We start from the raw sequence: 26,861 nt of genomic DNA, 5'->3' as shown, positions 1-26,861 counted from the left end.
CACAGATTCCTCAAAAACTCCACATGTACATAATTAAACTCACTTTCCCTTCCAAACTTGCTCTCTGTGCCCCAGTCTCTCCTGGGTCACCCAAATGGGAGTCACTCTTGACTCCTTCTTCCTCACCCTTCCACCTACCCACCAGTTTTACCTCCAAAACATGCCTGGACTCTTGCCCCATCCTCTACCCCTATTTCCATTTCCACTGCTCCACACCAGCATTTCCATCAATCACTACTTAATTCATCTCATGGCCTCCGGCAAGCGCCTCACACAATCCATCTTCCACAGTGACTACCTGCCTAGCTTTGAACAGCATCTCCATCTCTGACCCTCATCATTCCTACAAGCTCCAGGCCAAATGTCAGGAGGCTGTCCCACCAATTGCTCAGACTGTAGGTGCAAACTCAAATTCAAACTTCTACTCCACAACCTGCCCCCACTCCTCTCCTCCCTGTCTTTGGGGCATCTCTGCCTTTTGGCTTTCTCAGAGAACACGACATCCAGATACTGGTGCTCTCTTAATGTTCCCGCTGCACTTTGTTTAATTTCCACTTTGGGTATTTATCACATCATACAACGTATTATAGCGATTAGTCTTTCCCTTCCTGTCGCCCTCTTTTCCCATTAATTATAAGCTCCCTAAGAGGAGAGATTTATCTTTGTAACACTCTTGCATCTAAGAGGGCTTTATGTGCACTATCTATTCAAGATTTATTTAGAGAACTGAACAAATCCACCCAAAAGGCATCTTTGGTGAGGACTTAAAATATTTTGATGACACTCAATTGTTTCTTTACATTCGGAAGAGTGAGCTGAATGGTAGGCTTTTGAATGTACCTGTTTGCTATAGAAAAATTTATGGATAGGTTTATATTGCTGGAGGCTTTTTTTTTTTAAATACATGGAGTAAAACTATCCTTAAAGCCCTTTCTAAATTCTAAGAGGGAAAAAAATATTAATTATGTAATAGTTTTGTGTAGTTGAAATGCTAGTTTTAGCTAAGTCTACCACGATAATATAGAATTCGTAAGTATTATTTTTCAGATATCATGCATTATTTATGTATTGGTTGTTATGGGCAGGTACTATTTTAAGTTCTTTAAATGCAATATTGGATTTAATCCCGTAACAACCCTATGAGGTCAGTATCATTATTCTCCCTTTTTTATAACAAGGAAAATGAGGCAGAGGGAGGTTTTTGACACTTGCCTGAGGTCACACAGCTAGCCATGGGCAGAACTTGGATTTGAATCCAGGTCTGACCATAAATCTCATCCTTAGACCATTACACTAAAGAGAAAAATGTGAAGCAGAAACTCACTGAACCAGAGGCAAGAGTCCTGGGCTCTGGTCCCTATCCCACCACTGACTAGGTGGCAGGTATGTGACTCGGACAACTCCCCCAACATCTCTAAAATCACACAACGATGACCAGGGGTCTCCTTCCCCTACTTTAAGTGTCGTAAGAAATTTACAGTTGTTTTACTCTTAGGACACCTTGCTTGTTACCTCACCATGAATTAGGAGATCCAGCACGTGATCGAGAATGCTGCCCCGGTCCCCCTCACCTACCTACTTGAATGCCATTCTTGGGGACATCACATCATGAAAAAGGTCAAACAGTCAATGTTCAGGGAACTAAAGAGTGAACAGCTGCCACCTTACTCTTCTCCTTCCAGCTTTAAGTACAGTTTTAACTGGTTAGCTCTTAACTCAGCAGGTGCAAGCTCAAACGGACTCCGAGGGCCAGCCAGACGAAGTGAGCGAAGGTGGCCACGGGAAATGCAACATGGAGTAGGGGGCTATGGCGGGCAGCCTCTAGCTAGCTCCTTACTTCTACGTTGCCACCACGCAGGAGCCTGTGTCCAGCATAGTCACAGACCTTCAAGGTTTTCAAAAAGGGCCAGAAATGCGGGGTTTGGGGTTTTTTAAAATGTGGAATCTCCTTATTTTTAAATGCTGGCAACTAATTCCAATTTTTAAAAAAACACGATGTGGGCCAAACAAAACACATCTGCAGGCCAAATACAGTTCTTAGGGCGCCAGTTAACAACCTGTTTCAAAATGTATTGGCATTAAAAAATTCCTGTCGTGCTGTTGAAATAATCTTAAAATATAAACTGCTTGAAGACTTACATTTCAGTGCACAGATATTGACCAAAATATTCTTAACATTCTTTGGGGTCGGAATCTGAAAGTTCTCCTCTCCAAAAGAATTCAAATGGTCCTTTTTTTTCCCTTTATGGTATTATTTAATCCCAGATCTCAAAATCCTAAGCATCATTTTAGAATACAAGTGGTTCTCAAAACAAAAAAAAAAAGAACCAAAATAATTTTCAGCTTCCAACCATGGTCTACAACGTCGTCTAAGCATGTGGAAGGACAGTACTTACATTTACACGTAACTTACACTACATGTAACCTTACATTTACTCGAGTCTTCTACATATAGGTGGAAAAGAGAAAGAAACATACAACGGAACCTGAAATAATTGGCTTTGGGAAAACTACTTCGGAAAGGGACGTTCTGTCAATAAAGCAGAGTCTACGAACTAGAGACTTGTCAGCTTGACACGGATCCTGGATAGGATCACAGAACGTATTAGGAAGGGATCCTAGACCAATGTACTTCAGCGGCACCTTACCCTCTAACTTCACGAACCTGCGGAACTGGGAAAGCAAGTGTCAGAAACAGCTCCGAGGTACCCAGGTTTGAACAACACCTTCTCTAATGCCTGAAAGACGTTTACGAGCACGATGAAGAGATACAGGTTGTATAAAAAAGAGTGAAGGGGGTTCTTTTACCACGTGATCAACCTTACTCAAAGGGGGCTAATTAATAGATGATGTCAACCTGGACAAAGATTATGACAGATGTGACAGAGTTCTGTCTTTCTTGACATTTTCATTAATGAATTGGATGAAGATACAGGAATCACATTCATCAAATCTGTGGGTGAAAAAAATGGACAAAGTAGAAAATATATTGGATGTAATAATGAGGATTCTAATAAATTAATCCAATAAACCAATCCACTAAGATAAATTTAGCACTGATAATTTCAGGGTCCAAAATAAAACGATTTTGCTAACAATAACACACAGAAAATGAACAAATACAGGCTGGAGGAGATGTGATTTAGCGGTAACATGGGAAAAGACACAGACGTCTACTTAGTGAAATGGGCCAATAACGTAAAGTAACTGCCAAAATAATAATGAGAGGGACAACACTTTTGTCTCACTTCATCACAATGTCTAAAATCCTGTCCTTCAGTGGTATTAAAAGTGGAGGATTCATTTTTAGCCTGAAAAATCAGTAAGTAGATAATCCAACATTAAGGTATTATTAACATGCAACATAAGCTATTATTGTTGTCTTTGTTACTGCCCAAATTATTATAAATTCTTGCTTCAATATAAATCTTACTCTAAGTATTCTCATCCCATCTTTCCATAGGTGCAACCTACTCTGTATGTTTTTGCCCAGCTTTACTGAGGTATAATTGATAAATAAAACTGTATATATTTAAAGTGAACAACATGATGATTTGATATACATATACACTGTGAAATGATTTCCACAACCAAGTTAATTAATACATCTATCACCTCACCTTCTTTTTTGTCTGTGGTGAAAACACTTAAGATCTACACTCACAGCAACTTTCAGGTATACAAGACAGTGTTATTAACTACAGTCACCATGTCTACATTAGTCCCCAGGACTTACTCATCTCGTAACTGAAACTTTGTACCCTTTCACCAACCTCTTTAGGTCGAGTGGCTACTTCATCGCGCTGGACTTCACCTACTCCCTATTATATAACACCACCCACATTTAGGGACCCCTGAACGTTTACCAACTTAAGGGTAAAGCATCAAACAGAGCTGTGTTTGAGAATTTTAAACACACTGAATGTTTTTTTTACTACTTATGTTTAATCAGAAGATTTAAAACAATGGTATGGGGGCCTGAGCATGAGAGGAGCTTGTATCACTACCACTGCATGTGTCACTGCCTCAGCATCATTAGGAAAATAAAGACAAACTTCTGGGGCCGGGCCTGGCTGGGGCCTCTTCCCCTCAGCCTGCACCACTGCCATTCTCCTCGCCAGGCTGTGAATTCCCAAGCCCTCCACGGCACAACCTGAAATGTCGGTCTCACATGCCTGAAATTTTCCACGGCTCTCCCTGGCCTTCCAGAAAAGGTGCCGACATCAGCATGGCCTGAGGTGCTTTGCTGTTTCATGACGCCTAACTGCCCCGTCCCACCTCTGCCCACTGCTCCACACTGCCCCTGTGCTCGAGTCCCACCAAAGGTGCCAGGCTCTGTCATCCTCTGTGTCACTGCACACACTGTACGCTCTACCTGGAATGTCCTTCCCACTCCACTCTTCCTTGTCCATTTAACAAACACCAACTCGTCCTTCAAAACTCAGCTCACATCACTCCAGATCCAACCTTCCCCAGTGTCCTTCCTCACTGGTCCCCAAAACTGAGACAAATTTCAGTTGCCATTTACTATCTAGATTATCACCGTTGTCTATGTTATAGCAGGATTAAGAAGGAAGTTAAATACTTCTCATTGTTTCTGTCAAAAGCATAAAGACAAAAGGCAGATCAGACCCACTCAGCAATGGACATGACCTCCAATGTCCCTGTAAGCATCTGAGGTTTTGATACCAGCAGCACAGCCCATGGAACGCGTAAAGATAGCAATCACAGCTCTGACTATCTGTAAGTGAGCTGAAAAGTTCCAAAACAGAGTCACCTGTAATTTTATTGAAGTTGGCATGTGAGAAAGGGCGAGCTGGTTAAATTCTACATCCAGCCAACAGCCTAAGGTCTGCATGTCAACACAGCTTGGTTGCTCCCTATCTGCCAATACATACTCAGTACCGCTTACTAAGAGAGAGAGTTTCTTCGTGAAGAGTGACCTCCCCACAAACCAAAAAAATAAAGCTAACTGCTGATTCCAGGCGGGGCAGAGAGAGTAAAGTAGGCCATGGAAAGCAATGGCGTAGATGGAAAAAATGTGAGACGAAGAAAGAATAAAATGTTGACTTTGCTGGTGGCTCTGACCTGTGACGTGACTTAACCTTCTATGTGTTCTATGCAGGAACAAGAAAAAACAATTTGTGAAACCATCTTCTTTTACTAGGCTGCACGAGGGAAATAAAATGGAAGGTCAGTATTATCATGAAGGTTTCTAGACATCCTTCCTAACTAACGAGAGTATACTTTATATCAAAATATTCACAACTGTTGCCAACTTAAAAACAAAACTGTCCCTACATAAGGAACAAATTACAAAATTAATGTAGTTTTATATACTGTGAAATAGAAACATGACTTTAAACTGCATGCAATATTGCCCTCGTCCTCAGTAAGACCATGTGCTGGAATTTCTCAAATGTGATCTCCAGGAATTCCATTCATCCTCAATTTATTAGTAGGAACTCACCTCAATAATTTTATAAAAGAAAACGGCATATCCCTCACAGAAGATATATAGTAACAATTTTAAGACTATTAGCCTAGGATATTCTCACACATGTATAACATGAGTCATCACTAAATCATCAGAGAATGTCAAGGTGAAATAACCTACTCTGCTCTTCATGTAGTCGGTGGAATAAGCAGGAGGCAATGTTTGTGTTCACTGAAGAGTAACATCACAACCAAGTTTCTTTTAGAATTGCAGGAGAGGAAATGAGGCCTACTTGACTACCAACGGTGCTGACACCATATACTGTGAGTGCACCTCCCAGCCTTGAATTGTTCTGGTCACTTCCCATGTCATTCCCAAGTGATGGGGGCATGTCTGGCCTGGGTACTGCTGCGTATCTGATGCCTACCCATTGGCAAAAAAAGGTCCTTACTAGCTACTGAAGCAATGAATCACATTTCATTTTAACTCTATAAAAAGAAAGAAGAATGGACCCTGACCTTCAAGAACTTATCATACATGACTATTGAAGACAACAGAAGGAAAAAATGCCTTCAATAGAAAATAAAATTTCTTGGCAATAGAAAGCATTTCAGTTTTAAAGTAAACAAAAACTCAACAAAATATTTCCCAGTGACCAGAAGCAATGAAATATTTTGTCAGTATGTCCTGAAATGCAGTTGGATATAAGTTACAAAACAAAATTATTCTGCTTAGAAATTCTGTATTAATAAGAATACAACATCGGTCTTAATCATCACATCAGATTGGTGAGGTCAAGGTAACATTTATCAAACACTACCTGCAGGCACTATGAGCTGGATATGATTATTCCCATTTTACAGATAAGGGAACAGACACAGAACTTGCCCAAGATCACACAACCAGTAAATGGGAAAGGGGGTCTCATCTTATTCCCTTACTATATAACATCCTTTATATGTTGGAAATCAGGAAAATAAAAAGAATAATAGTCACTCATAATTTCAACACACAAAGATAATCTCACCCAACATTTGATGTATAATCTTCCTGGCATTTTCCCACATAAAAGGCAGAAAATTGAACGTACACATGCACACACACTCTCTCACACTCACCCTCCAAAAACAACCAGAAAAACTTAGATCAACTTACACATACTGTTTTGCAATCTGCTTTTTCAGTCTACACATTTTGAGTATCTTTCCACATCAATAAATACTCCCCTACCTCACTGCTAATGAAGAAAGGGTTTTCCATTACATGTATATGCCACAATTTATGTAACCAATCTCCCTATTATTGAGCATCTAAGTTGTTTCTAGTTCACATCCATCATAAACAAAGCTACAAAAATCATCTTTGCAAATTAGAGGTTGTTTTTTTCCCTGTGTGCTTTTATGTAGAGGTCACCAGAATCCGGAGATGAAGTTTCCCCAAACTTCAGAAAGCACCCCCCTCTCGATTTTGAGACACTCCATTAAGCAGACTTCCCACCCAGTTTAGAGTCACTGTGGGGGCAGAAAGCTCCTGACAGGGATATAGCGTCCAGAGGCACTGCATAGGAGAGAACCACCACTATACGTTGTTCTCTGTGCACACGCTTTATTTTTTTCCCTTAGTTTAAATTCCTAGTGGTGGAAATGCCTGACTAAGGGACATGGCACATTTTTGAGGTTTTTGATGAGTAATACAAAATTGCCCTCCTGGAAAGTTATAACAATTGAAATACTCACCAGCAGCATTGGAAAGTGACAATTCCCAAAACGCTCTGGTTGGCTAGATTTGTTTTTAAACAATCAAATCCCTATATGGCCCTAAGTTTTAAAAATAGTGAAACTATTGATAAAACATATCTAGAAAAACATCAAACAATTCAGACAACAAATGCTAGATTTGAAAGCATATATGTTTTCAAATGCAAAATATAAAACTTTAATGAGGGGCCGGCCCAGTGGTGCAAGCGGTTAAGTGCATGCGCTTCGCTGCGGCGGCCCGGGGTTTGCTGGTTCGGATCCCAGGAGCGCACCAATGTACCGCTTGGCAAGGCATGCTGTGGCGGCGTCCCATATAAAGTGGAGGCAGATGGGCACGGATGTTAGCCCAGGGCCAGTCGTCCTCAGCAAAAAAAAGAGGAGCAGTGGCAGATGTTAGCACAGGGCTAATCTCCTCGCCAAAAAAACAAAAAAAACTTTAATGACATCAGATCCCAGCAGACTGAACTTAAGAGAATAACTATTGGAAAATCTAGTGAAACCGGGTTCAGAAAGGTGCCAAGCTAGTAAGTGGAACACTGCATCTTCACTTGCCCATCTGGCTAATACCAGACTTCATAGTTTGGACTTGAATAGCAACATGCTCTATTTTTAACAAGAAACTCTTGAAATTCTATATTCTTTCAAATTTTATAAATACTATCCTATAACTAATGTGGCAATCTGAAGTTCTCAAAATCCTTTTAGGTATTCACTTATCCAACAGACATCTGAATGCCTACTCTGGGCTGGGCACTGTTCTATGTTGAGGACACAGTGGTGAACCCCACCAAGTTCCTGCCTTTGAGGAGCTGCTGTTCCGGGGGGAGCTCAGAACCCTGCATGGCCACAATGCCAGTCTGGAACTACTGGATTATAACACCTCTGGGTCTTGGTTTCTTTATCAGTAAACTTAAGCAGTTGACCAGATAATCTGAGGTCTCTTCTGGCTCTCAAATTCTACACTTTCTTTGGTTTTATTTGAATGTTTAAGTTCCCACTACTCATAACAGCTTTCCATTTTAAGTTCTATATAGTTCTTCCATGAAATCAGAACCAGGCACTCCAAAATAAATAATTTTACATCTACAGTAAAACTTTGGTGATCCAGGTATCTTCAAGGAATAAACACAGGATAAGAAGATTCATGTTCCCAACTTTGTTTCTTTGAAGAGGCTTCTGAAATGTTCTTGCCTCCTTCACTTTTGTACTGCATTATAAATACTAAGGCATGAAACGTGTAACAGGACCTCACTGGTGTGGTGGAGGGTCTCCAAGCCTGCAGACAGGAATGGCTGTCCCCTCAGCTTTAAGGTGGCATGTGGCACCCTCAGGGGCTGCAGCACTGAAGTCCTGCTGGTGCATTCTCACTTCTCTCTCGCTGACCCTCACCCCCAACTCAACAGACACACACAATCCTGTGCACAGAATGTCTGCAACTCCCTGCCTCACTAGCATTTCTAATATTACAAATGGGAAGCACTACTTCTGCCGCCACTTGTTATTTTCCACCAGATGTTCCTGCCACCACCGTTTCAATTGTCCTGGGATCCAGGGTCTCCTTGGAGAAGCCTGCTTCTGAGAACAGTTAGAGGAAGGCATAGCAAGGGGCCTCAGCATCCCAAGGCCCCCTCTAGGGAAGAGCCACACAAACACTTTCAGGAAGTAATATCGCCTCCTTGTGGTCTTTCAGAATACTGCCACTTAATAATACAGAAACTTATTCTCAACTATAGGCACGTATAACGATTCCAAGTCTTCCTCTCTATCTGCCCTACAAACCAGAAGAATGGACAACAGTCAAGATTTTGTCACCTCTGTGAAAAAGTACATGAAAAATTCACCCACCAGTTTTTCCTCAACTTTCAACATAAAACCATAAAATGCTCAACCTTTGCTCACATGAGCAACATCACCAGCAACAACTGGTAAGAAGGGATCTGTTGTAACTGTCGGCAGTGTAAGACAAATTTGGCATTCCTGCATCTCTCTAGTTCACAAAGGAAATGTAAAGGAAGTAGTAAAAGTACTTCAACTCAAACATCCAAGCCTCTAAATTTACCACAACCAGTTACATACAAAACAGATGCATATGTGCTTCTGCCATTTGCCTGAAGAGCTTTCACAGCAATGACAGGGACAAAGGACAAAGGTGACTTTACTTAAGATTCAGGAGTCACAGAATCCACCCTTTACACAGTGTTTGCACAGAGCTTATGAGAGAAAGTTGGAAGATAAAATTATCTTACATGGAAACAACTTACTGGGTTCTGGTATCAACCAATTAGAACAGGAAATTAAAAAATTAAAAACCCTCATTTGCAAGACTGCAAAACTCCTGATGTCCAACAGGAGCCCAAGGTCACAGCCAAGAGAAAGACGACAGATCCTTAGTAGACGTCTATAACAATTGCTTGGCACAAAACGCGTTTTGCAAGCTTTCAATTAATATAAAGCAACATATATTTAGAATGACAGAGAGATTAGAGGTTGGGAAGAGGAAATACCAGTTCCCGATATTCCCTAAAATAGAACATGCACACACTCTTCCTGTGAGAACAGAAGTACCTGCATCAAGTACATACGTTTTATTTGCTCATTAGTCTGTCGTCTGCCCAAAGGAACTAAAGCGTCCAGAGTACAAATAACGGCATCTTTGAAAATTTTACACTTAAGCAAATGGCTAATGCACTCAAACCAAAGACGAAACTTCTGCCTAATTACTCAGAAATCACTATAATGTCCTGGAAAATTAGGTATGTTTTTAAGGCTTCATACTTTAATTTCATGGAATAGCAATCAAATGCAACTGACTTAAAGCAATAATTTGAGAGGATGTGTATAACAGACTTGGAATGTCAAGGGCCAGAGCCAAGATGGGAAGCTCAGACAAAAGACTCCCGAATCTGGGTATTTTGACCAAAATCAGGCAAGATTATTTTTTAACCTCTCTGATTATTCATTAATTCAACAAATATTCACACCCATTCTGACCAAGGCTGTTCCTGGTGCTGGGGAAGCAAAGAGGAACAGCAGATCCGAGCCTGCCTGCCTGGAGCTTCCAGCAGGTGGAGGAACTCCACCATCAAAGGCCTCTTTTCACTTCTGTCAACATTCCTTGACATATGCAAATACACAGGGCACCAACCCCAGCACCTGCTCTCTCCTGCAGGCCTCGCTTCCCCTTTCCCCTCCTCATACACTCCAGCCACACAGGCAGCCCTGTGTTCCTCTGGCCTGGGAGGCTCAGTCCCTCCTCAGGGCCTTTGCACTTGCTGTTCCTTCCACTTGAACCACTCTTCCTCCAGATCTCCCCAAACACAGGCTTCTTCCCATCATTCACAGCTCACATCTCTCCACCAATCTCTCTACCTCAGAGAGGCCTCTAGGGCCACTGATGCTCTCAAACAGCAGCCCCCACCCTGGCCCTCTTTACCGCAGCAACCCTATCTTATTACTTTCCCAGTACTCATCACTATCTGATATTATCTCCTTTATTGCTTCTCTGCTTTTTGCCCATCTCCCCACTAAGATGTGAACTCATAGGGGGTCTGTCTGTCGTGGGCACTGCTTTAGTCTTAGTCCCTAGAGAACTGCGTGGAATATAAGATGCTCAACAAATACTTATTTAAGAAGAGCAAATATAAGCAATATTAGCAATTTTGTACCACAATGATGGGTAGCAAATAATAAAGAAAACACTTTAATTGCTAAAAGATTTGTTTGATCGGTTAAAAAAAAAAAGATCATTATAGCTTACATTAGTCTTAAAAACACTCTCAAAAATAAGCATAATGGAAATCTAAGGCTCAACACTAGCTAACACTAAAATTTTATAACGTATTAGGCTCCATTTCTAGCATTACTTCTACAATTCATTCTGTTTTAAAAGCTCTCTGAGAACTTAATTTTTAATCTAAAAGGGCCAAATATTTTCTAAAAGCATACTCCCCCTTAAGAGTTATTAATAACCTTCTGCCAAACTGTATAATTTGTAACCATATTATAGCAACATTAAAGTATGAGATGCTGGTGATAATCTACAGAAGGCAGGGATTTTAGTGCTTAATGGCACACAAGTTTTATGAAACAAAACTGCTTTCATCTTCAATCTAATCAAAGGTCTGAGCCTTTTCTCCATGTTCAAAAATATTGAAACTCTTAAGAATTTTTCTTACAGATTATTCTGAAAAATTTATATACGTTCTTTTCTTTGTTTTGTTGAAACAAAGAGCTAAGGTGTTGACCAAGGAATATGACTTTTAGTTACTGGTCATCATGGCTCATGCTTCACCACAAAGATACCAAAGATCCTTATGGATTGCTCTGAAATTATATAAAAGCAAAAGGTGTACATTAGAGAGAAGGGGCATTTATTTCCTGGAATGTGATGCAAAGAAGTAAGTTACTACTGCCTTTGGGGCTTTGGGAATAATTGAAATCCACTTAAAAACCTCAAAAATTAATGTTTTCCAATAATTTTATAGCAAAATATTAGAAACAACCTACACATCTCTCAATAAAGATGAGGTTAAATAAATTATGGTTCACCCTTAATGGAGTACTGGGCAGCTGTCGGAGAATGAGACAGCTCTCTTAGGTACTGATATGGAGACTGCCAAGATTTAGTACTCTATGGGCAAGGGCAGGGAGCTGGTGCAGAACAGAGTATACAACGTGTCCTCGTTTGTGGAAAGACAAACAAAAAGAACACATACAAAATGTTTATATTAGCATAGGCTGTATCTGGAGAGAGATACACAAGGAGCTAGTCACCCCGGTTCCTGGGGAGAACAGGTGGGGGGGGGGGGAAGAGGTATACTTCCACTCTATGGTTTTTTATATCTATCAAATCTTCTCCGGTGTGCATAGACTGCCTGGCCCACAAATTAATACAATAAATTTTAATATTAGAATCATTTATACTATTATCAACTTAGTCAAGGACGACCATTAAGAAGTAAAAGCTTTCAAAAATCACAAAAGTTTGTTCCCTTTGATGGTACAGTTCCTGATCCTTATTTCCCAGAAGAGAATCCAAGTCTCCACTAATTAGAGAGGCGCGCTGTGATGTCACCTATTACAAAGCAAATAAGCCTCAATTCAGTTCTTGGAAGGGAAATAGCTGCTAGGTTCACCTTGAAAACATACCTCATATTTAAATCGAGCTAATGAAACCTCCCAATCAACACAGTTTACACCTGGCTATAAAACAGAAAGTCAACCTAAGAAACAAGTAGGAAGACAGCCTCGTGTTTTTAAAAACACTATACTTAGGTTTCCCCTCCTCTGCCAGGCTTAGTTAGACAAGGAACCCTCTGACATTAGTGAAATATGATTTCAGATCTGGACAAAATCATCATTTAACGGGAGGGACAAGCCTTATTTGCACTAAACAAATGCTTTTTCATTTGTGGGGGAAGGGAATTTGCTTTAAATTTAATTTAGGAATCAATTTTGGACCACAGACTAAATGATACTACTAAGACACGTCAATTTTACTCCGAGCAAAATTTTTTTTTTAATTAAAGACAAATCTGAAACTGAAAACGAACAAATCAGAAGGCAAACTTTAAACTGAAACCTTTCTGCTGAAAATCGTATCTTAAAAGAACACATAAAAAGAAATGTAAAAATTTCATTTCCATACAAACGCCACTCAAAAACAGTACACACGTTATGTCAATATTTGACTGCATTAAACACACCCATACAAAAAGGAACACAAAGATACCCAACTGCAAATAAAAGACCTCATATATTTTTGGTAGCTGAAGGTGGGGACCAGAATCACGCTGTTCAAGCCCAAATGTAAATTCACAGCACTTGATGTGCAGAGTCTTCCGTCGGTCAGAACTCAGGATTCCAGCTCTGTCCTTTAAGACAGTACATCAGAAGTGGCATCTTTCATGAAGCCTAACTTTGACTGTCAACACTATAACTTTGTATTTAATTAGTTTAGCGCCTTCAGATATAAGTACATAAAAATACAGGTAAATCAAATACACTAGAAATCCAGAAGGGATGAAGAACTAGTTTAATGAAGAGTTGAGGCACGGGGACACGAAATCACTTGTTAATTACATCTCCAAAGGAAAATAAAAATTAAAGCTCCTTCCCATCCCCCAGGTAGCCTCTGGCCTCAGAACTTACCGCCCTACGTTGGGCAGAAGTTCGCGGCCGGGGAGTCGGCGCCCTCCGGGACCGGAGGGTGGCCCAAGGGCGCGCGGAGAGCAGCGCGACCTGGAGCGCTTCCCCCGCCCCCGCCCCCCGGTCACTCATCTCGGACGCTCCCCGACCCCGGGACCACAGCCGGCCGGAGCAGCCCCCCACCCCGCCCGGGCGGCCAGCGCTCGCGGCGGCGCGCCCACGGGACCCGGCTCCAGGCTCCGCGGCTCCCACTCCCCGCGCGCCGCGCCCCCCGCCCCCGGCACTCACGGGCCGCTCCCGCGCCGCTATCTCGCCATCCCCCGCCGTCCGCTCGGCCGCCTCGGCCGCCGCCCGGGGGCTGCCCTGAGTCCGCAGTCGCCCGGGGGCTGGAGGCGAGGAGGAGGGGGGCCGGGCACAGCCCGCCGCCTCCGCCGCGCCGTCTCGCCTCCCAGTCCCCGTGCGGGGCCGCTCGAGGCGGCCACCGGCGAGGGCCGGCCCGCTGCCCTCCGCGAGCCCGGGGAGCCGCCGCCGCCGCCGCCAGAGCCGCGCGCAGGCAACGGTAACGGCCACGGCCACGGCCACGGCCGAGACGCTCTAGCCGGGACTGCGGCGCGCGGGGGCGGCGCCTGCACGCCACTCGGCGGGGGGCGCTGCTGCCCCGGCCCCGCCCCGCCCCCAGCCCGGCCCCGCCCCGCCCCCAGCCCGGCCCCGCCCCGCCGCCCGCGCCCCGCGCGCCCCCGCCGGAAGCCGCCCGCGCGCCCCCGCCGCCGCCCCCGGGCCGGGCCGCGCGCGCCCGACGCTCGCCCGCGGCGCCGCCTCTGGGAGTTGGAGGAGCGCGGCGGCGCGCGGGGCCAAGCGCGGAGGGTGGTGCTTCCGCAGAGAGTCCCGTCCGGAGGCCAGTCTCGGAAGGTCATGGAAGAGTCGGGGAGAGCGAAGCGGCCCAGCCGGGGCAAATCCGCACCGAAGGCCAGCCCAGCGCGGGGCGGCCCTGCGGGAAGGAGAGCGGCTCCCAAAACGCTGTCAATGCGCATCGCACACATTGCATAGAGGAGAGGAGCATGTGGAGCCGTGTTTTAGTCTCCCCTGTAAATATACACAAAAACCAGCTTCTGCGCGTTCGGGGGGGGGGGGCGGCGACTGCTTAGATTTTGTGAGTTACCTAAAATGCCCCCAAGGCTGGGGCCCTGCGGCTCAGGCCACCTTCCTTCTCCTGGTGCAGAGCTCCCTCAGCTTGAGAGGGCTCGTGAGGGCGTTCTGAGAATATCCTGGAGCCATCCAGTCTTGCCTCCAAGGCGTGGTGGGCTTATTTGTGCCGTGTAGAAACGGATCCCTTAATGGGGTGAGATTTTTCCTCCGTGCATTGTTCCCATTTCCGCAGTTTCACTTGGCCTCGATTTTCTTCCAGGGTAATGCACCAAATGAAATTAGCTGGAGAGCGTTTGATGGCGCAGAATCACGGTTTGAAGATGTTTACGCTCTATGCCGGACGCGTTTGATGATGTTCTCTTCGGCACAATTAATTTTGCTAAGCTCAGAAATGTGCCAGATAAAGCCCCTGGCACGCAGTCTCAGGGCACTGCAGACACACCTTCAATAGGAAGCCAGCTTGTTTGTTTCATTTGTGATTTATTTGATGCACGATACCAAGGCCAACGTTTTTTAGAGACCTTCGGGTGAAATTCCAAAGCAATTTCTAAATTGGTAAAATGAAGCTTATTTTCTGAAATAACATTTCCCCGTTGATAATGTAACCAAAATGGGCACAAAACACCGGCAAGTACATTGATTGCAAAGTAGGCTCTCCAGACGAAAACGTGTTTCACAGTAGGACATGGTCCCTACTAGTGTCCTAATGGCCCACTCCATCCATGTGCATATTTTGAACACCAAAACTAAATGCTTCCTATTATCTCTTAAGACCTTATTTGGAAAACATGTCTCACACTGTTCATTACCTCCTTTAATCCTCACAACACACCTGCAAAATAGGTACTGTTATTATACCTAGGGGTTGATGCTGGTTTTGTGAGGCCTGAAATTTATGCAGTTTGGGTGGTCCTCTTAAAGAAAAACAAAACAAAACAAAAAAGCCACCCAACACGAGGGAAAGTGATAGACGGAAAATCAAGGTGGAAAGAGACCTCAATCTCAGCTAATTGTGGTTAAAATATCTTATTTTTGCCAATTGTATGAAAACATGACCCGGTGAATGTATTTCTAGGGCTTCTGCCTGGACCTTGGATGGGGGTCTGGAGAAGATGCCTTGAAACTTATGCTTTTATTAGCTTCACAGAAAACATGTCTCCAATGTATACTCACTTCACAGGTCAGGAAACTTAGAAACTTGCCGCAGCTTCTAAGGAGCATCATAGTGCCCACACCATTCCAAGGTCAAGTTTGAAGAGTGGTAGTATACAAACTTTTCATGAGAAATAATGGATTTTATATTTTCATAACAGAGCAAAGGCTTTAAAAATACATTAGCAATATTCTGATTATGACTAGGCCATCACTCAGTTTGTGACACTTAATATGGTCCTGCTGTCTATGCTGATAGGAGTAAATTTTTCTTTTCTATAGTATAAAATGTGAATGAACCACTATGAATTCTTAAAGGAATTTCAGCTCAATTCCTACTGCCATGGATTGACACCATTTTTATTTCCCTTGTCATAAACCGGTCTATGTTGTAAATACTCTTTTATATAATATTTATCTTTTTTGCAATTTCATAAGATGTTGCAAAATAAGTATCAGAACAAGAATTTGTTTTGGTTGATATTTATATCGTATAATATGAAGAGCCTGAAACATGGCAGTTCTCATTAAATGTTTGTCAAACAAAGAATGAAATAGAAAGGATCACATAATTAGAAGTAAAAGAGTAGGTTATGTAACTAGCTAAAGTTGAATGGGAATGAAGCAGCAAAATGTTGAACTTTACTTGCTGAATAAGCAGAAGTGGCTTCTTTGTTAATTATTTTGTGCAAGATTTGTGCCCTTCTTTCCAGCTATTGGGTCTTCTCTCTGCTTTTCTGTTTTGTTCATTTCTTTTTTGTGAATAAGATTTCATTTGCAATGCTTGAATATAAAATAATCTTTAAGTGAAACAAAACTCATAATCACCTGTGATGAAAATTCTGGAAATGAAAGGCTTTGTTCTTTGAAAGGATCAATCATTCCCAAAAGCAGCAAATGTGAGCTGATGGGGTTTTATTATTAAATTACTCACATCTTGGCCCTGAAGCAGGCTTCTCAGGATGTGTGATCTAACATGTATAGTGTTTATCAATCAGGGGGACGAGATATGGCTTTGTTCCTGGAAGAAATTTTGGAACCGAATAAAAATCTGCAAATTAAGCATAGTTATTAACCAGTGAATAGTTGAAATGAGTGAAGCTATTCTTTGTTTTAAGCCTGACTGATAAATGTAGATTTAAATTGGTTTATTTTAGAGCACGGTTTTGGACAAGATTCAAAGCTTTAATTAGATGCCTGTAACAAAAAGACGTATGAGTGTAATCAGCTAATTTTCTCTAGATGTTATGTTCTTTACCCAAAGTGGTTTGGAGTGCTATTTGAGGGGCATGAAAAATGCGATAAACACCGTGAAAGACAGTATCTGCCCAAGATTCTGTTTAGACTATTCCTGTCCAGATAAGAAGATTTCTGGCGGGTTATGTAACTATTTTTGTAAATTATTATATCTTTGCATGGCCCCAACAGGGTTGCAGTTTGTTTGTGTTTTGTTTATTTATACTGTGCCTTCTTCCAAAGAGACTTAAGGTAATTTACAATGCAAGACAAATATTAAAAAAATAAAAGGTCAAAATAACTCTGGCTGAGACAAACAATAGCGTTTGAGCACAAAACTTAGTTCCAAGCTTCCTCATAGCCAAGTGAAATAGGGGAAATGAAGATTTTCGTTAACTCTCATAGTCAAGTGGAAGGAATCAGGCAGTTTATTTAGGAGAAAGTCTTTCCTGGCCCAAGCTCTGAGAGGAATTTGTCATAAGGGTCCTTTATGAGGGGTGTTCAAAAGTCTGAGTTACGAGGGACACTACACTCCAACGGTTTTGGCCATCTTTTGGTGGCAGGCAGAGCTAATACATTTTTTCTAGTGAATAGCTTTGAAATTGCTATTGTTGAAAGTAAGTAGCAAGACTCCTACAGAGTTAGTATTTTTTTATACTAGCCTTTGAAGGCAAGCCAAGGACGTAATATCAAATCTTGGTTTTCCCAGTTTCCTACTCTATAAAAAGGATTATTGAAAGTACCTACCTCATAGGATGTGGAGAAGACAAATGAGTTAATTTCTACAACACCATTTACTGCCATAAGTATTAAATATGCTATAGTTTCCCTTAGCCAAGGTGTGTCTGTATAATTTTTCCTTCCCCCTTATAATTTGTCTTTTATTCTAAACCACCCCAAATCCCTTTTGGAAGAATGCAGGGGATATGTGCCTGACACAAAGTAAGCAATAAATATTAGCTGCAAATATTATCACTATTGCAATTTCTACTACCACTCCTAAACCTATGAAAGCGGGTACATAAGCCTGCTTTGGGGCTAAGGGTGGTTGTGAGGTGGTTATAAAATCCTGTTCTCCTTAGTGGGTGAAGCTTAGAGGACTCTGAGGAGTAAATGGGTTTCACCGATACCCATGAAATCGTCTTTGTTCTCTTTCATTCCCTTTTATTGTTTGCTCATCGTTTCCCATCCTGCTTGACTTCACTTAATTGATTTGAGGTGCACTGAGTAACGGCCCTTTCCCCCAACAGACCAACATTGAGTTAACTCCCTGGGTCTTAAGACCTGTCACCTCAAGAGTCTTGTTAAATTTCTTATACTTCTGAGAGGTTAAATGCCTCGAACTGTTAAAAGCTACTTCCCAGAACCAGAAGCCTAAGACGGGGAGGGAGAGTACCAGGATTGTGTGGAGAGCCACTGAAAGGAGGGGACACCACCAGCAATCCCTCTCTTTCTGGAATGAACCCTGCCTGCCCCCTCTGCTCTGCCCCCTTCTCCTACCTCCCCTTTGGTCCCAATGAACTGCTCTCTGATTAGAATCTTCATTTCAAATCCTTCCTCTTCCTCTCACTCAGTAATCTTGTTTCTCTTCCTACTCTCCCATCTTCTCTCTTATGCATGTCTCCACTCCTACCTCACTTCTTATCAACTAGTCCTCTCTTTTCATCTTTTATGTCTTCCTTTTGACTTACCAAGCCCTCTGCTCTGTCCCTACTTTTCTCTTTCTTCTCCTCTTTTCTTTATCTGCTGTCTGGTGTCATTTAGGGGCAAAGCAAGACATTAAAATTGATGCTACCTTATTCCTTATAGTCCATCATAGACCCAGAATCCTGGGCTAATATTCTCGGTTGAGCTAATGGATCCCACAAAAGAGCAATTTGCTCCATTCTCAGTGGTGATATTAAGCCCGTTATTTAATTTATTCCTACAGCTACTGCACTCAGCATGTTGCCAGAGGCATCTTGCGCAGATGGAGAAAGAAGCCAAAAGATTAAGAAATTGAGCTGAGGTCAATCCAGAGGTAGTGGAGTGGTTCGAAATGGGACCCAAATTCCTTAAATCCTTGAATATATTATTCTAACTAATGCATTTAATCCACCGCCTTCCATGTTCTGTACAAGACCAAAAAATCTAAAACCAAAAGAGAGTAAGTTTTTGTTTCCTGTTTCTGAGAGTGAAGAATTTTCAATGGTTACACATTTGCCGACAGGCTTAATTCAAGGTCTCTAACACGTTGGATAACAGAAAAATAATGAGTCAGTTGAATAATTAATTTAAATAACAGCACTATCCCTAGAGTTTCCTTCGGGTACCTAAACTGGTACACGGGTTGGGTCTCCTATCGGAAAACGAAAGTGGCCATCACTATGGCAGCTCTAGTCAACAGGGACATTTCTGTTTGATGATTTCCCCACTGGAACTTCACGTAACTGAGGACACCACTCTCAGAAGGAAAGTCTGCAGCTCTGAAAGCCTTTTCTGAGATGTGCCCAAGAAATCTTGGGTTTCTGGTTATTTTGTTTAAACACGGAATGTTATGCACAAAGAGCTGACAGAAATCTTGACACTACCTAAATTAAGGTACCATCCAATTCAAATTCAAGTCCTCATAGGATATCAAATTCAAGCCCACCTAGGTAGGCCCAACCTAGACTACACCAATTAATCTAAGCTCGCTCGATTTTTTTCTTAGCTCTAAGAAAGAGAAACATAGTTGTACAGAGTGACCCTCAGGTTGTGAGATTAATATTAATTGGTTATTAACATTAATAGTCTCAGTGCTGGGCTCTTTCTGTATGATATAGATATTAGTCCCACTTTACAGATGAAAAGACTGAAGCTCAAAGAAGTAAAATAACAAAATTTTGACCATACCAGTCTAATTCCAAAGTCGTTATGATGATTTAGAAGACATTGGCTAAAAGGAGGATTCTGAATACTTAGTTCGTAGATAACAGCAATGAACATTTATTGAGCACTTACAGCATGCTAGCTACTGTGTACCAACTCCTTCCGTCCTCTCTGCAACCCTGTGAGTTGCAAGGAGGGTTGTCATCCCCGTTTACGAAGGAGGCTACACAGATATTGACAACAGTGCCATTCAAACCACCGCAGTCTAGCTCTGAAACCCACGCTCCTAATTACTGCACTCTGCATGCACTGTCGGCGCTGGCCACTAAACCTTTCAGACTTCCAGTTTCAGGAACTTTGCTAGGATCTTGCCTACAACTTGCTGCCGCCGTAGGTGAGACTTTGACAAAGTTGGGTTTTGACCAAGCGCTATGCAAAGCCCTTTCCAACCGGAAGGCAGGCTCTGAATGTTCTTCAATCTCTCCTTAGTCCAGTTTGCTCCTCTCCTTTGACTCTGTTGGGTTGAACTAACTCTTTCTCTTGTACATCCCTGTTTCAGATTTTATTACTCACTGAGATAGATGATGTGCAGTTTCTTCTGGGTATTGTTTTGAGTTCTGCTGTATCATACAGTACTGTGTCTCTGTAGTGACTGGCCCACCCCACTATCCCCAAGCTTCCCCCCTCTACATTGAGACCCCCTGATCAGATTTTTATACTACCATTTACCTCTGTGGGGTTACTGCTTCCTTCAACATGAAAGTGTCTTCATATTCAAAACCTCCAACAGCCAGGAGCATCCTCAGAGACTTCCACTGGATTTAAAGAGAGCGTTCTTTTTGCCTATGCCTTACAGCAGCATCTTTATTTTACACACAGCAGTTTAGTTAGGAGTTTCTTAGGACTATATTCAGTTATTGAGCCCTGGGTTTTAAATACAGTTGTCCATCTGTAGAAAACAAAACAAAACAAACAGTCAGTTAAAGAACAAAGAGTACCAGTTCCATAACTGGTCCATAATATATTCCATAAATATGGTTTTCAGTATAATGGATATCAATGAAGTTTGATCAATGAAGATTTCTTTGCTGCAAGTGGTATAAGTGCAACCCTAAATAAGTTTGCAATGCAGGGCAAAAAGGGAGGGAGAGAGATCATGAAAAAGAATAAAAACTTTCAAATGGTAATGTAGATCTGTGACCAGGGCTATGGAGGGAAGGCCAGCTCCTACGTAAAGGGAGGTATGATAGGCAGGTTTATGAGGAAGAATAAGGTAGGATGAAAATGAAGCTCTGTCATCAATTTTGGATTTTATTCAATATTCAACACATATTCATTGAGTGCTAACTGCACACAAATGCTAAGGATACAACAGCAAAATATATAAAGCCTTTATCTTCATGGAGTTTACATTGTAGGCCCCATTCAAAACATAGAATGCAGTTTATTGGCTTGAGTTACCAAAAAAAAAAAAAAAAAACTGCTTTCAAATTAAATTCCTGTTAATTAACTATGAATAATTTTCTATTGCTCTCTGTTTTTCATTTTTTGTTCCTATCACAGCACTAGATTAAGTTTTAGACCTACCTAAATGCTTAAAACCTTAACATATGATTTCTCAGAGGCCCAAGGTTAATTATAGCTCATAAAAGTACTAGAAATTAACATATAGTATTCAGCCTAAAAGATATAGGAAAGTTGTTGCTCCTTTGATTTGAAAGCCTTTTTAGTGGCTGAAACTCAATATAAAATATGCAGGAATATCAGTTGGTTTAAAATCACACTTTGTTCATTTTAGATGTTTTCTAGTTGCTATTCCAGGGAGAGGGAAACATGAAAGAATCATTTTTTCCCAGCCACTAACACAGCAAAAGAGCTACATATTAATATTTTTGTTCTTAGTTCCCTTATCTAGTATTGCTATACTCTGGTTCACTAGTTTCCAAATATGTTGGAAGTTAATCAGTTTTGTGAGAAAAGGGGCTCCCTAATTAAAGAAGTTTGGTGGCAATGGGTTAAATAAACCCAAACAGCTTTTTAGATTACAGGCCATTTTAGAGCTGTTAGTTCATTGTGGATCTCCAATTATCATATAATATAATGTGATGTGATGGGACAATATGATATAATATAATATACAGTGTAGAGGACACTGCCCAATATTGATTCACCTGTCTTTTAGTAACAATATCCTGATTATCCTTTGGGGAGCCACCCCTCCCCCATTCTTAGCTCTTCAGTTCTGGTGGGGCCATCGCCCATTCTCTGGCTTTAGAAATGGTCATATGACCAGTGATGTGCTGGTAGGTGTTTAACAACCAACTCTCCAAAGAAAAATGGCCTTGATTTATAGCATTTGCCCATTTCCATGGCGTAAATACTCCCAACATGGCCAATTTCAAGCTACCAGAGTGAAATCACTGAACGTAGAGTTGGGAAGAGACGCACGCAATAAGTCGTAGGAGCCTCCAGCACGCCATATCAGATATGTCCCAGACAAAGTGAATCACACTATTTATCCCTCTGGGCGCATGACTCAAGCCAGACCAGCTCCTTAGGCCTGATTTCTTGAAACTTTTTTGGAACTGTTGTGGAAGAGGCACCATCTTTAGCTGGGTTTGCTGATAGGATGGAATTGGAACTAATTCTGGTGATCTACTTGCCATGTGGTCCATTTCAAAGGATCCTGGCTGAGAAGGCAGTCACCTCAGAGAAGACAAGAGCAGAGCTGAGAGATGAAGAGACACCAAGTTCTGGTCTCACTCTTTGAGTCCCTGGATCTGGTCCATCCTGAAGCTCTGGAGTTTGCAGTTACACAAGCCAATAAAGCCCCTTCCCCTTCCTTTCTCTCTCTCTCTCATTCTTTCTTTGCTTATTTATTTTTCATTTATTAAACCTTTCTGAATTGGGTTCTGTTCCATTGAAAGAATATGAACAACCATGCTATTCTTTTGTTCAAAGAGCCTCTCATGAGAATCACATTTCCCCAGAGCAACTTGGGAACTGCTGTTCTAGCTTATTCTCCCCCACACACTTCATAGGGTACTGGACACTCTGAGGAACTTCCTCTTCTCTGTCTCCACCTAGAAACCTGAATTGGTAACCATCTTCTAAACCTCTGATATGACTGTTCTAAATGTTGTTCAGACTCAACATATGCAAAGTGAAACATATTTTCTGCTGAAAGTACACTCCTCCTAGGTCCCCAATTTTCATTAACTTATGCACAAATTATGTTCCTGACCAGGGATTTAACAGTGAAGAGCACAAAGTTCTTGCCCTCGTAGAGCTCTCATTCTAGAGCGAGAAACAGACAATGAACACATCAACAAATATATAAATAATATAATGTCAATGTCAACTTGAAATAAATGCTTTGGAAAAAAATAAAGTGGGTTTAAGTGATAGAAAATGACAGGGACTGCTATTCTAAATGTAGTAATCGGGAAGGCCTCTTTGAGAAGGAGTTTTTAAGCAGAGAGACAAACGAAATGAAAGATGGAGCCTTGGAAATATCTGGGGAACCAACAGATGTGTGACTGACATGTTTCAGAACTGCAAGGAGGCCAGGGTGGCTGGAGCATGGGGAGCACTGAGAGGTCAGAGAGGTATTGGGGGCCAGATTAGGTGGAACGTTGTAGGTAGGATAAGGACTTTTGATTTTCTTCTGTATGTGATCCCTCTGGCCTATCTGTGAAGAGCAAATTGTAGGGGTCAAGAAGAGAAATAGGGAGGTCACTGAGGGGCCTATTGTAGTTGTCCAGGGGAGGGACCAAGCTGCCTTTGACCATCACCCTTCTAGCTACGTTGGTTGGGCATCTTCTTTGACTTGTCTTTCTCTGTCACTTGCTACCTTCCTGCCTAGATGCCCAACTGTGGGTTTTGTTTCTACAGTGCACCATACAGTCATTGGGAGTAGGTTGAGTTTCTCAGGATTCAGACTCTAAGACAGAGATTAGCATGGAGGAGATTTATTACGGAGAATAACACCCTGTCAAAGAGAAGGGAAGTAAGCAGGATTGGGCCGAGAAAGAAGTTCAACTGCAGTGCAGGGAGTTCTGAAGCTGGGATGATCCTTCAAGCTGTCCTGAGCTAGGGTGAGAGGTTGGGGCATTTATACCCCACAATAACCAGTCATTGGATGCCAACCATCCCAGAAAGAGGACGTGACTTTGGGTAAAGGGGCTTGACAGCTGAGGGTTCTCTGCAGGCAGCACTCCCAGTGACTTGGAGCGTAAGACCTTTACTCCTTAAGAGGGTCTGGGACCACATCACAACATCCACCCCACCATCCCTTTCTATATTTGTCACTGAAACTGCTCCAATTTAATTTCTCATTCCTCCCACTTAGACTACAGCCCACCATGCTATCTCCAGAATTATATTTCAAGTAAAAGCCAAATTGCTCCTTATTGCCTATAGAATTACATTTAGACTCCATAGCACAACATTCAGAACCTTCTAAGAGCCAAACATCATCTCCCCACTGCATATCTCACAATCTGTGCAGACAAGGCTATTGAGTTCACCCTGAAATCCATGCTGTTGCTTGAACCTGAAATGCTCTCCACTTTATCTATTAAAATCCTATTTTTCAAGGCTAGCTAAATTCTACCTGCCTCTTTCCCTAGAACCTCGATTCCAGCACTCATTTCATTCTGCCTGGAGCAAGTTACTTATTTGTTAGCTGGGTAAGAACAGCAAAGTCCTCATGTCAGTTCTCTCAGTCTCTGACAGTCTTTAGCACAGTGGGCTCCCAATAAATGCTTGTGACTTGGTCTATTTCAGCTTTCATCAATAGCTAGACAATATCCTGAGATGGCTGTACAGCAGAGTGTTTAAGAGCAGGACTTCTGGATCCATACTACCTGGCTTCAGATTTGGCTCCACCACTCACTAGGTCCATAATCTTGGACAAATTTAGCATTTTATGCCTCAGTTTGCCTATCTGTAAAATGAGGATAATAGTAACACTGACTTCATAGGGTTGTTGTCAGGATTAAATGAATTAAATCAGTAAAGCATTTAGAACAGTGGCTGCCATTTAATAAGCAAATATAAGTGTTGGCTCATAATAGCAGCTAGAGATTATTAGGGGACCTGCCCATGTCACCAGTCTCCATGTTGACCCATGCTCACCTGTGCTCATCAAGACTTCCACAGAGGAGACTGCTGTTCTTGCTGAGATTCATATACTCAGTGAAGGGGCCTTCATACAGCTCTTCTGTGGGGAAATCTGTTAATAGAGCTCTTGTTTTCCTCTTACGAGCATTCCTTTAATGAGAGGATATTCTTGCAAAACATTCTGGAATTCTGTGCTTTCCTGGGGCCCTTTCAATCTGGCCTCAGACCTGGTTTTATAATGAAGATTGTGTACTTTTCCAATGTTGCAAGAAAAAAAAAAATGAGCACAAAGCATCACATTTATAAATGAATAGATTCACAGACACTTTTGACCTGAAAGGGACTTTAGAGATCACCTAGTCCAGGGGACAAGAAAACAAGGAGATTATGTGACTTGTCCAATTCCCACAAACCTATCCAAGTTATTAAAGGACAAAGTTACTCAATAACATTATCCAGTTTTTGCCCAAAGATGGTGTTTTCAGCAGTATGTATAATTCAAACAAAAGTAGATCTAATGTGCTAAATCTCTCATAGAACAAAAAAAGAAATCTTGTTTATTTCTTAGACTTATTGTTCTATTTAAAATTTCTCCCAGATTTGGTGCAACACCTACTGGTCTCATAATTACCTTTTCTTGTGAGAACAAATAGCTACCATAATTATTCATTCAGTTCTGCATTCATTCACTTACCCAAAAGATATTTGTGGAGTGTCTTTTATGTACCAGGCACTGAACTGAAAATTGGAAACTTTTAAAATGAATAAGCCCTAGTGTTCTGTGACTGGCCCACATCTGTGGAATCTGTGTGTCTGCTGGATAGTCCAAATTCAAGCAACTTCAGAACGTGGGTTCAGGCTAGAAATTGATCTTCATCAGCCAAAGGTTCTATATTGTCAGTCACAAAGTAGGTGATCAGATTCAGAGCAAAGCTGTCATATATACAATCGATTATCTTTAAGTGAGAATGGTTCTCTAAAAACAAACAAACTGTGTACTGGTCTCCTCCTCCCCCTCTCTCTTTATCCCACTGATTGAGCTCCACAAAAGCCAGGATCAACAAAAGACGGCATTACAAATTTTGTAGCACGGCCTAATATTATTATAACACAATAGTAATGTAGACTAGAATAGATGTAGTAATGTAATGTAGAAACATGATGATGTTTCTATGAGATATTAATGTGTTAGGTGAAAAAATAATTCCATGGTCAAATCAATTTAATTCTGGGTGCAACAACATTAAAGAGGTTTCTTTTAATGTGCTTCCTTTTCTGAACCTTTAGCATGCTAATGCATCATGGATCTCTACGAGGGGGATAAAGTATTCGACCTAAGTCAAACGAACTTGCCTGTGGAACTCTTTGTTTGCAATGTGTTGTCTGTGAATAGTCCAAACTCAAGGGCAATTCAGTAAGTTTCTATAATCCACCATCCATCGGGTATTGCTTTTTTTCTAATAAAAAAAATATTTTTATAGTTTAAGCCTACTTATCTTTTTATATTAAATAATATTTTATATTACATTTTTATATTATTTTATATTGAGAAAAATGACTCAAAATCATCTGATTTTGAAATGATTCCAAAAATCATTATTAAAGCTCCCCTCAGTGTGTGTGCCACCAGCTGCCTATCCAGACCCATGGCAGACATCTCTAATCCATCACAGCACTCTTTCCACGTGGGTCTGAGAGAGGTTTGTAATCTTTCTCAGTGCCATGCTTTAGACAGCAGTTTCCAATCCATGACATTTGGCATGCTAGATTGAAATGAACTTGTCATTGTTGTTAACAATAGCCACCCCTTACAATGTGCCTACTCTGTGCCAAGCATTTTGCAAAGGCTTTTACTTAGACTCTCTCTTTTCTTCTCCCTTTTAAACTGCCATCACACTGGTCCACATGACCTGCATCTCTCACCCAGACTATGGTGATCATCTCCTAATCAATCATATCCCTTCCCCATCACCAAGAGAACAATCTGAAACACTTCCACAGTCTACAAGGCC

The 26,861-nt window shown here is 41.7% G+C and overlaps 1 protein-coding gene across 1 annotated transcript in view; it reads right to left on the bottom strand.

The window, feature by feature from the left end:
* LIFR (LIF receptor subunit alpha) overlaps positions 1–13,840 on the bottom strand; it is a 69,781-nt gene extending 55,941 nt beyond the window's left edge. The window contains exon 1 of the mRNA XM_058564202.1: positions 13,630–13,840. The gene's annotated coding sequence lies outside the window, so the exon portion shown is untranslated. The remainder of the gene's footprint in view (positions 1–13,629) is intronic.
* Between the last annotated feature and the right edge of the window lie 13,021 nt (positions 13,841–26,861).

This window comes from Diceros bicornis, chromosome 20, assembly GCF_020826845.1.
Source record: "Diceros bicornis minor isolate mBicDic1 chromosome 20, mDicBic1.mat.cur, whole genome shotgun sequence".
Lineage (NCBI taxonomy): Eukaryota > Metazoa > Chordata > Mammalia > Perissodactyla > Rhinocerotidae > Diceros > Diceros bicornis.
This window is presented reverse-complemented; position numbering and strand designations above follow the sequence as displayed.